General features: G+C 42.3%; 1 protein-coding gene across 1 annotated transcript in view; it reads right to left on the bottom strand.

Annotated features, from left to right (window-relative positions):
- LOC138959049 (uncharacterized) overlaps nucleotides 1-8,309 on the bottom strand; it is a 44,000-nt gene extending 35,691 nt beyond the window's left edge. The window contains exon 1 of the mRNA XM_070330408.1: nucleotides 7,858-8,309. The gene's annotated coding sequence lies outside the window, so the exon portion shown is untranslated. The remainder of the gene's footprint in view (nucleotides 1-7,857) is intronic.
- Nucleotides 8,310-12,439: the final 4,130 nt, after the last annotated feature.

Below are 12,439 nucleotides of genomic sequence, written 5' to 3'. Positions count from 1 at the left end.
ACTTCGATGCAAAAAGAAACGGACTTTAGTTTTGAGGCGCAGATTTCATGTGTGTCGTCACTTCTCGAGCCCTATAGTCAGTTTCAGGATCGGGTGATTATTAAGTCAGAGCAAAAGCGCTGCGTGAAGACAAGAAAAAGTTACAATATTTTTGCGTATGGCTTACGCGGCGCGGCGAAAACAACGCGTCAGCGACTTTTAAAATGCGTCAAATACGCAAAAATCGTGCGTAAACGCGATCCCTGTAACTAGACACATTGAAAGAAATTTGATGCACTAAACATTTTCCTGATCACGAACCATTGTGTGAAACTTTGTTTACAACTTTCTTTTATTAAGTGTACGTATTTTTTCTAGAAAAAGGCGTGTCCCCTGTTTTGAGCGAACACTGTTTTCGTGGTGCACCCTCTGTTTTTAAAAAAATCGGAAAAAATACACAGCGGCCATAATTCCTCTTTATTTGAAATAATGTCAACTTCAAAAAGATTGTTTTAGACTACAGATAAAAAAAATCATGCATGAAGAATTTGAAAAAAACCCAGTTGGTTATACCTACTGAGTGCGATTACATACAGAGTGCTTTTTTGCTCATCCACTTTAATTTTCAGAATCAGTATTTGTACAAAACTATGGTTTTAAAAGAAAGTTATTGATGGGTTTTCCGTAATGCTGTAAGCATTACCACCACATATGCTGCCGGACCTATCAGTTCGTATTTATGACCAAATTCAATATATCGTCCACCAGTATGGGTATCACCAGTAAGAAGCAAATTACATCAGAATCCCTGATAAATCGATCAGCCTGATTGGCTTTTACTTTGACAATCCACGTTTTGCCTGAAAGATCAAACCCATTCACCACCACAATTTGTTACATGGGGAACAGTATAAGATGTTTGATGGGTTGTTGACAGACCAGCTTTTTTGTCGGTCCGAGGGGGAGCATATCGTCTTTTGTTTCATATTTATTGACCAAGGCCGAAGGCCGCGGTCAATAAATATGAAACAAAAGTCGATATGCCCCTCGAGGACCGACAAAAAAGCTGGTCTGGCAACAAACCATCAAACATCGTTTTTGTCATCATTTTGGTGGTTCAACATTAAGTGAAAAATCAACACAGGGAGCCATGGTTTGAAACGCGAGTTCTGTTATTATAATGCATGTTTGGGGCCCCAGCACGTTGTTCAAAGCTGGCGTGCGAAAGCAACTTACTGTGTGTGATTTGAGTTTATAATGTTGAGACAAGTATGTCAGGTTTGAGGATGCGAAGTTCTGTAGGTTCCGACTACAGAGTGGTGTGTGAAACCAACAGTAAGCGCCTTTGAGACGATAGTGCCCATATGCATGTTGCATTCGAGCGATGGGATTGTCGTATTTCAAACGAGGTGATTTGCTTGCACAGTCAGCGTTGACCATCTCACAACAGATCTGTTATGTGGATTATCGTGCGACGTTCGAGTCGGGGGCAAGGAATCGCAGGAAGCAAAGATGAGTCTTTTTCCATTGTCACCTTTCTTTCCGGTTGTTGGTGCATATAATATTGTGCGGACAAAATGATGCGACGGCGAGTGTTTTTTGCCTCCAAGATTTTGTGGTGTGGGTATTGTTTTGCTCGTTTCATACCCACACCAAAACCTGAAACACACCCCACCCCACCCTCCCCCTCCCTCACAATCAGTCCATGAACACAAACACTGACACACACAAATTAATGATCAAGTTACCCCCCCCCCACCCCCCAACCCTTCACTTGCACACCTGCAACGCAGACGATCATATTATTGATTAAATATTCATATAGGTCAGTGTTGGGTTTTTTGTTCTTGTTTGTGTTATTGCAGAATCGGTTTTCTCTTATTACTACACGTGTCTCTTTATTACATTTCACCATCGCCCTACCACCCTGCCCCTCTCGGTATTCCACCCCTCGGTTTTCAGTGGTAAATATTAGTAATCGAATATTGAAGCTACGTTGAGTCAAAGGTCACAGAAGATTTGCATCGTGCAGCACTGCACGAATTGGGTCAAAGGACACAAACGATTTGCGTCGTGCCGCGAAGGAAAGATAATCGCGATCTTGTTTCTCATTGCCTCTCTGTTTTTCATTAGACTTGTCATTCTGCTTGCTCGGCTTTGTCAGATGTCTTCATTTTTTGTTGCTATGTTCTTTGCTTTTTTATTATTATTTTTTTATTTGCGCTTAGTTTATCGATACAACGTCTTGTGCACGGGTCAAAATGTGTGTGTCAGGGGTCAATTGGTTTGACTTAAACTTGACGTTCGTGTTTCAAGTCTCCAAACAGAGATACACGCACTCCATGACTTTGTGAGAAGATAAAACATATCGATAGGTTTCATTTGTTTGCGATAAAGCATAAATGTATGACCTTTGATGAGGTAGTTTTGTTTTTTGTTTACATTTGCCAGTTTGCCAGTTCGTATTTGGAACTTGGCGAAGCAGTGTCGTCTGTTTAGGTCTGGGGAAACGCCAATGAAAAGAGCCGAAGAATCCTCGAGCGTTTCTATTGGGTTTGCTTTTGATTATCCATGTAATAGGGCTTCCTGCAACTATGGTAACCGGGGATTTATTCCCCGGGGAACATGAGATTTATTTCCCAGGTGCTTGTGAATGAAAACTCGTGAAAATGATGACAATGTTATTTATTCCCCAGGTGGTTATAAATGAAAACTCGTGAAAATCATGACCAAAAAAATGTATTTTCAAGTCCTGATACACCGAAAGAGAGAATGCTTAATGTCCTACAGGCTAAATATTACGCCTCTTAAGGACATGATATGGGTAAGGGCCCGGTCACACAGCGCTGCGTCCTTACCACGACCATGCCGACCACGCCGATCTGAAAAAGTTATTAAATATCGCCGTCAAAATCCACCACATGGCACTAATATCCTAGTCACATAATATAGACGCCGCTTCTGCTACGACGGAAAAGTGTCCGAGAGCGTGGCCAATCGTGGGCCAAACGTGGCAGGATCTCCCTGAGCGTGGTTTGGTCAGGGTGGGATCTGCTAGGTCGCGAAGCTGCACGCTCTCCCTACGCTTATTTTGAACTGTACAAAACAAGCCTAGCCGGGTCTGGGTCCGTAAGGGCCCGGTCACACAGCGTTGCGTCCTTGCCACGACCATGCCGATCTGAAAAAGCTATCAAATCGGGGCATATCGCCGTCAAAATCCAGCACAAGGCACTAATACCCTAGTCACATAATATAGACGCCGCTTCTGCTACGACGGAAAAGTGTCCGAGAGCGTGACCAATTGTGGGCCAAACGTGGCAGGATCTCCCTGAGCGTGGTTTGGTCGGGGTGGGATCTGCTAGGTCGCGAAGCTGCACGCTCTCCCTACGCTTATTTTGAACTACACAAAACAAACGTAGCTGGGGTTTTTGCCCAGTACAGTCGTGATGTCGTTTTTTTTATTCGCCATGTGCTGGATTTTGACGGCGAGCCCCGACTTGATAACTTTCAGATCGGAGTGATCATCGTAAAAACGTAGAGCTGTGTGACGGTGGCCATACAAAAATCTACATCACGACTGTACTGCGCCCAGATCCGCCTACGCTTGTTTTGTGCAGTTCAAAATAAGCGTAGGGAGAGCGTGCAGATTTACGACCTAGCAGATCGCACCCCGACCAAACCACGCTCACGGAGATCCTCCCACGTTTGGCCCACGATTGGCCACGCTCTCCGACAATTTTACAACGGAGTAGAAGCGGCGTCTCTGTGTGACCGGGAGATTATATGATAATTCGAGTTTTACGCCCTCACGGCTTTTGATGTATGCGTGGTTAGATGGTATCAGCCATCTGCACTTATGGCAGAATGACCGAGACGTGCCATTATGGTGACACCCCCGTGGGACATGACTTCCGTCTCTGGGTCTTCACATAAAGTTGACCCGTGTCTGTCCCGGCCAGAATTCGAACCTGCGACCTTCCGATCACAGGTTCGAATTCGGGCCGGGAAGGACACGGGTCAACTGATACACCGGCCTTTAATTTCTCATAGAATAAACTAGCAGTCAGGTCCCGGCTTTGCCCGGGTGTTTTTGATCTCCCCTCTCTCTGAAACTTTTAGAATCTTATTTCAATAAGGATAAGAATAAATGAAATTAATATTAATCTGTTTAGATTCATAAACCATCTCTTAACTTTGTTTGTGAAAAATGCAAAGATTCCGCGTGCAGATTGTGGACTATGGATTAAAGTTTACATCTGTATGAAGTCGGGTAATTTGAACTCAGCAACTGCTTGTAATTTGAACACTTTGTTTGATATAGCCAACACTGTTCAATTTATGCTCAATTTTTGTTTTTAATGAATTGCGACCTTATTGAAAATCTTAACATGTTGCTCTTGTAAACAACAAAATAGGCCTGAAACAATATTCGATGTAACCCTCGGGTATGTCCAATATGAACGTAAAACGGCTGTTAGCAAATCCAGGTGATGTTAGAAAATTGCACTTTCTACTTTTTGGTCTTTCAGTCTGAAGAAGACATGAAGAAAGCTCTGGCAGCAATGTAAGAGAGTCTAGTCGGCTTAGGTTAAATACATGTGAAAAGGAGTTCGGCTAATTTGAACTTTGCCCTGTTCAATATACCCGACTAGTCGGCAAATTTGAACTTTTCTCAAATAATAAGAAACAAGTCCGTGTGTTTACAAAACACATACGATCCTTTATTTAACTAACATACGTGTAAGTCTAAACCCAATCTTGAGATATAACCTCGCCGTCTTTGCTTAGAGGCTTTTAATGGGCCAGCCATAGCGTCTTGTTCTTAGGGTGTCCCAATTACCCCCCATTACCCACATAATTCAGGAAATGATAAAGAATAAGATATACTCGTTTTTGACAGGATTGCTGAAAAAATATTTTTATTTCAATGTTGAGATTTTTAATGACCAGGCTCATTATGTTTTTGTAATCTTCAAAGCTGAAATACAATCCCAAAATCCGGGTTTTGTCGTGATTGCTTGACCAAAATTTCAATCAATTTCATAGATAAATGAGGGCGTGACAGGGCCGCCTCAACTTTCACTAGACGCCGTAAATGACGTCATCAAAGACATTTATCGAAAAAAGGAAAAGATCATCTTGAAGAGTTTGTATGTAAAGTTTCAGGAAGATCGGTCCAGTAGTTTTCTATACACAGACACACAGACACAGACTAACACACACCACCGCCACCACCACCCTCGTATCGATTTCCAGTGGTAGTCTATGTTAAAACTTGACTAAATGTTAAAAGGAAAAGGGCAAATCGCGAGGTGAATATTTGAGGGATGGCCAAGGTACTGCATGATTAGTTGATATCCTGAATTTAACATCTCAAAGAACCGTCAGCGAAATCGGAAACCGGTCAGACCTACGAATTGATTTATACGTTATCTTTACTTACAAACTACCCAAACCAAACCAAACCAAACATAACACCCAGGGGCGCTAAGGTCCCTAAGCTCTTTTCCTTTTCGCAGGCAGACCTTGTCTACTTTATGATAGGTTTAAGACATAGTGCAGGACGCAGCGTTTTTGAAAGTTTTTTTGTCTTGCTTAACGATTAATATGCTACTTATCCCATGACCTGCCTCTTTGTCTCTGTTAGCTGTAGAGAGGATTATTCTGGATAATCCATCACAACCATATGAATTATCCATCACAACCGAGTCTCGATCTCACCTGTCATTGGTCATTGTCTTTGATCTCAGAGTACAATTGAATAATTTAGAGGTCATCTGCATTTTATCGTTAACTCGGGGACTACTTTTTTCAGCAACACGATTGAGATATTCTGCGGTATAAAAGTCGAACTGACGTTTGGCTAACGATCTACAAATAATATCATTGAAGAAATAAAGAAAACAACAAAGAATGTACATAATCTGTTTGGGTGAATAGAGATGAGTGAAGATTATGAGTTGTCCGACGCGGTGAGACTGAAAGAGAGACAGAGAGCACGAGAGAGAGCGACAGAGACACACAGTGATTCAAGGCGCACAACTCTAGTAAAGTTGTCGTGACGAGGTACGCTTCATGGGCAACCGCTTAGATCAATCCCAAGAACATCCTGATTCAAAATCTTGAGCGACGAAATAAAACTTACACTAAAACAGTATGCTTATAGTTTTGTTCATTTGTTATCGCTTTTAGAGCATTGATTGCTAAATATGGTTCAATAGAACAAGGCTGTCTCATCAGTCGTCTGCTACAGATCTGTCGTCTGCTGCAGGATCTGTCGTTTGCTATAGTATCTTCGGCTCAAGTTGACCAGCATGGAAATTGCCATTTTCAAAGTTGGTGATACTGTTAGAATAAAAGGTGGCGAAGAAGGTCGGATCTTGGACATCCAGAGACCACTAGGCTACATGCGTTGCCGCATAAAAACAACTCGACAGTGGTGCGCCGTTTTCCCCCAGACAGACAACGACAGACATCAAAGTTAGGCTCACCTAAATCAGTAAGTGACGATTGAAGAAGTAGGTAATCCAAATTTGAACACTGAATCACAAAGGCTCGAATAAGCACAAACTCAGCAATCATCTTCATCGCTTGTAAAATCACACACGCGGTCTTTCGAATCCTGAACTCAGGTCAAAAATGAGTTACTTCCCTTCGGGTATCATTCTCTCCCGTCGCTAGCTGTGAAGCGAAGATTATCAGAATGCGGTCTTTTGCAGTTTTGACGAATGCCAGCTCGGGTAACCGACTGAAACCGGCTGGTAACTGCACAGTATCAAATGCATTCAACGGCACAATCCTGGAAACAAAAACACAAAAGGGGACTCGTTTCGCACATGAATATCATGACACGATTTTTGGTCGCGGAAGGTTTGATGAGCAGTAAACAGGCACTCGCAGAGTTTGTGTCAAAAAGTTCGTTTTTTTTAATGAAAACGTCGGAGTAATGGGATAAAAAGCTTACACACCTCGTCCTGAATATCGTGCATATTTTCCCTCGGGTCGATTTACAGGTATTACCTCGCCAGAGGCTCGGTAATACCTGAAAATCGACCCAAGGGAAAATATGCACGATATTCAGAACTCGGTGTGTGTAACCTATATATATATACATTATAGTTGTAAAGCTTCCGCACCAAGCGGATGGACGGGTGTACGGTCAGACGGGAGGAGGGTCGACCCTGAGGGTTAAATTTGCGCAATTGTTTTCTTCTTCTGATTATGAAAAATCATACCTTTGTGCTTTGTTTGAATGCAAATGCTATAAGGAAATTACTAAACGACAGTGTTCTAAAGCCACATCAACAGACAACGGACGACTGATTTACAAAGAACCACAACCACCATTTCTTGTCTAAAGAACATCAACCTGTATATTCACGCCGTCCATGTTAAAACAATACATTCCCATTTCCTTCTCATGCCTGCAACCATGTTCACCATTAAAGATCTGTTCAGGATTTGCGCGGCATAAGAGCATCCTTCAACCCGAACACTTGCCAAAAATCATGCTTATACAGAATGGCATTTTTTGTTGAATTCCCACACTGCACATAACGATCCGAAAAAGAAAACAAACTTGCATCGGTCTCAAATAGCAATATCAGCTAAAGAGACGATAACAAATGATAACCAACCTACCAACCAACCGTGCACATAATTCAACCGGCCACGCTGTTAATCTTTGGTAATTTGTCAAGCGAAATGATGGTCTCAGTCGCTGTGAAAGCCTTAACAAATCTGTGACGGTAAACATGATCGCGTAGCGAAGGACGGTATCAAACTTTGATATCGCCTTTCCGCAAACGAAAGTCATCTAAACATGGTCGATTTAAGCGAAGGCATTATGTGCCACTGTTGAACTTAAAATGCACCAACCTCTCGTCCTTCCTCCATCTCCTTCCCAACACCACGAGGTGAAATGAACGCCCTGGTAGAACGACGCCTCTGTGACAGGAGGGGGTGTGAGTGACGGAGTGAAAGGGAAGCATTAGCAGCAAAGACACCACTTCCGCCTCAATCAATCGTGCTAAACCTCTCCGCTGCTACAAAACCGGCAGAAGCGCCAGACATTTGGGGCTTTCACGCCGAGGACCTCATACGAGCATCACGCAAATTAATCGAATTTATATTTTTGCGGTCGCTTGCTGGGTCTGAATGTTCTCCCTGTCCCCGTGAACTTAAGAGCCTGCCGTCCACGTCGCAGTTATTTTCGCTGAGCTAGGCAGCTTCAGCCTTGCTGAGCGGTATAATGGAAGGGCGCTGATCTTGTAAGACGCTTAGTTTTCGAAATAGGTGTGACATGACGAAGAACAGCACGAACAATCCCTCAACAATTGAAATATATAGCCATTCTGATAGACACGTGGGGGAATTCGGGGGCTGTGATTGGATGGTCTCACACATCCCTATTGCGATCATCAAAGGATAACGCTACGGAAGTTGGTAATTTTTTGCCGATATCCAGCAATAACAAAGACGCATGTTTCTTCCAAGTGTATAAAGTACACGCATACCTCGCCAGGTTTGTTTCTGTGACTAGTCGACAGACGATGCCATTTGCTTTGTGTGTGTGTTTTTAGTTGCTTACTGTACATGACATACATTACGTGTAAAATCCAGTTCTTTAACAGGCAACAAACCTTGCAAAGTTCAAGAAGCTGCAATCTGAAGCGACCTATCTCTGATTCTAGCAGACGATCATTCCAATGTTTAACACAAAATCAGCAAACTCTCCTGTCACATAGAACGTCCATTGTAGGGGAAGGGCTCCTAATATGGACCACTTTTTGTTTCATGCTGATAACTAAGCTTGTTTTCTTGCGAAGAAGTTTCATTTTGTGTTTGGTAGTCCTTCTCTCTTAGGTTAACCCTTAGGCCTAATTAGAGTGAAATAGCTTTGATAGACATTCAGCAAAAATTAGATACAGAAAAAAATCACAAATGGTCCATATTAGGAGCCTGGGCGCCTAATATGGACCAGTGAAGCGGCCTTCACGAATCACTGTAAAAAGCCCCATATACTTCAAAATAACATGATACAACTTAGTGTACAAGTTAGACTGATTAAAATATGCTCTAGATTTATCTGTTTCGGGTTGATGAGAGCATTATTTGAAGCACAACAGGAAACTAAAGAAGCTTATCAAACACAGAGTGAAAATAAGTGAAATTATCAACTTCCACGAAAAGAAGACTTTTTGTTACATTTTTTTTTAAATCTCGAGGGCTAGTTATAGGTTATTTCCAACAAGCTTCTTTTTGAATTAATGAAAATAGCCTTTAGCTTTTATTTTCTTCGATTTGTTGAAGGTGGTCCATATTAGGGGACTCGCACATACCTTGAGATTTTGCTATTATTTTTTGTTTGCAGTAGAAACTCAGTGTTAACACTGCTAAAATATAACAAATGAGGTCTTAGCTGTCATATATAGCAATTTTTGTGTGATAAAAGCTTTGGCTGTGGACAGAAACGAGTCCGTTTTAGGCGGCAAATTTAGAGTGAACGCTGCCAAAAGTGAAAAAAGAGAAAAAGCCTAACGGTTTTGAGATTTCTGTTTCTGCAACTGTTTTGACATGTGCAAGTTATCCAGAGAGGGTGAATACAGCGAATAAAACTTTTTTGAGCGCTCTAGCGCCGTTAGTTTGTCAAAACAGGAGGTGGTCCATATTAGGAGCCGGTCCATATTAGGAGCCCTTCCCCTATAGTGCAATGTTGAAATGAAGTTACCGGTCTGAAACATTTAGTCGTTTCTTCTGAGACAATCCTTGTTCTCTTACCATCTACAGATTTACCGCAGTCTTCATCACGCGAATCCCCAACGGCAACAGAAGTCAGACTTTCGAACATAGAATATACGTAAGCAAGCATGATACGTCATGACGTCATATGATTCCCAGCATGTTGACGTAATGCTAAACATCCGGTTATCTCGAGTCTTCTCCGTAATACATGGCCGTGGGTTTTTCAATGTTCGGTGATTTCCGTGGATACATGCGTAAAAGGATATGCGCACTATAACCGTCGTCTGCAATCAACGACATGGACCATTCTGGTAGTTGTTGCTGACAAAAATATGATTTTAGCACAGAATATTATGGCAGAATAGCTATATAAACGCTATTGTGTTTTCAGCGTAGCAATAGGGTCCGATATTTAGACTCGAACAAGTAGTCTATAATGCGACTCGTCTTCGACTCGTCGACATTATACTTGTCTCGTCCAAATATCGGACCCTATTGCTACACTGAAAACACAATAGCTGTTAATGTTACGTTTGGCAGCAATCTCGGAGCTATTTCTCTGGTAACTTTGAGGCAAAAAAGATCTAGGCTGTTCGGTTGAGGCAGATTGGAAGCAGACAGATTTCTTCGATTGAAAATGAAATACTGGCAAAATAGATTAAAGGTACTGAACTTGTCAAATCCAGGTGCACGGAGCCCCTGGGGCTTTTAGTCATACCTCAGGCAGCTATCCGTTAGAAGAACTACCAAGTTTCATTGACTTGCACCCAAAGAGTCAAGTACTGCGATTTCTTTACGAATTAATTTCGTACTCGGACCCGGCTGGTCTTGGCCTATTTTTGGATCTAAATTTAGATCAGGTAGATCACCACATCATGCACAAAAAGACACGTCACTAGCAAACTATGTCAGACGTCATCATGAGTTTGTGTAAAACAAAATGGAGGCCGGAATCACTCAGTTGAATCGAACTCCGACCAAACACCACGTAATAACTAGGTTAATTTATGCACTCGCGTGAACAAGAAACTGTCGAGCTTCACAGATGTCGTCGTTGGGTAGTTTTGGGTTTGTTTTACTACCATAGGAGGATTTTTGAACTGTAAATGCACTCAGCTGCAACAAAAACGCAAAACGAAGGCTGTGAGCTGCACTGTGCCTTTAATACGTCTTGAATTCCGTTACTTATGCGGGAGTCACACATACGCGACGCACGGCCCGCGCATTGAAAATTAATCAAAAATGCAAAATAAGATCAGTGCGTCGTTGTGCGCCCAACTTTTGTCGCGGTTTGGTCACACATACGCGACGCACGGCCCGCGCATTGAACATTAATCAAAAATGGAAAATAAGATCAGTGCGTTGTTGTGCGCCCAACTTTTGTCGCTGTTTGGTACATTGCAACCCCCGTGTAAAGACCCCTTAATTTAAGACTTCCTCCCTTTTAAGACATTTGTTTTTAAGATTTTCTGTTTAAATCCTCTGTAGATTTACTCCCATTTTAAGACTCTGTCCTTTTTAAGACCCGTTTTTTCAGATTTGTTTAGATCGGAAAAGGGGGGTTCCAGTGTAGAAGCTAGCGAGTTGACAAACCAAAGGATAGAGGTTACGGCCCCTCCAGCAAGCAGGCAGTTTCGAGCGCCTGTATCTCTGTGCCATGCGAGGTTGGGGACACGCGTTCTCCCCACCCACGCACATATGTCAACAATTTTAGTACAGTAAACAGCTGGCAATCAAGCGTTGGTGTCAGAGACAGTGACAGTGCTAGCGAAAACAAGGACTCTGTTGGTAATAAGTGCTTCAAGGATGATGTGTCGCAAAGTAACCAAGTAAGTAAGACCGGACTGTTGTGTGTTGACTTTATTGGTGTCATACCTTATGAGGGGAACGATAAACAAAACATCATGCCAGATGAGCATGAAAGAATCATAAACTGTGGTAAAAACAGCGATAGTAAGCCATGTTTAAAATTGACGGATATGATAGCGGTAAAACAGGATGAAATGACGGATATAATGTGTTTTTTTGGAAGATGAGAATGCAAAGCAAAGTATTAATGCACACATGGAGAGTGAGACTGAAGTGGAAGTAGGTCAAGGGGAGGAAGAGTGTGAGAAGATGTTGATGCAGTGTGTTTGTCCCAAGATGAAAACAAAGTGCGTGATGTTGATACGGATTGTGAGTCTGGGGTAGCTGTGTGTATGTCCCAAGATGATAACAATGCGCATGCTTATGATGAAAAGGGACGTGAGACTGTTGTTGCTGTGTGTTTGTCCCAAGATGAAAACAAAGTGCATGATGTTGATACGGATTGTGAGTCTGGGGTAGCTGTGTGTATGTCCCAAGATGATAACAATGCGCATGCTTATGATGAAAAGGGACGTGAGACTGTTGTTGCTGTGTGTTTGTCCCAAGATGAAAACAAAGTGCATGATGTTGATACGGATTGTGAGTCTGGGGTAGCTGTGTGTATGTCCCAAGATGATAACAATGCGCATGCTTATGATGAAAAGGGACGTGAGACTGTTGTTGCTGTGTGTTTGTCCCAAGATGAAAACAAAGTGCATGATGTTGATACGGATTGTGAGTGTGAGGTAGCTGTGTGTATGTCCCAAGATGATAACAATGCGCATGCTTATGATGAAAAGGGACGCGAGACTGTTGTTGCTGTGTGTTTGCCCAAAGATGAAAACAATGTATATGATTTTGAAGATAA

Source organism: Littorina saxatilis, linkage group LG2 (genome assembly GCF_037325665.1).
Source record: "Littorina saxatilis isolate snail1 linkage group LG2, US_GU_Lsax_2.0, whole genome shotgun sequence".
Taxonomy (NCBI): Eukaryota; Metazoa; Mollusca; class Gastropoda; order Littorinimorpha; family Littorinidae; genus Littorina; species Littorina saxatilis.
Note: the sequence above shows the minus strand (reverse complement) of the source record. Positions and strands in the feature narration are given on the sequence as shown.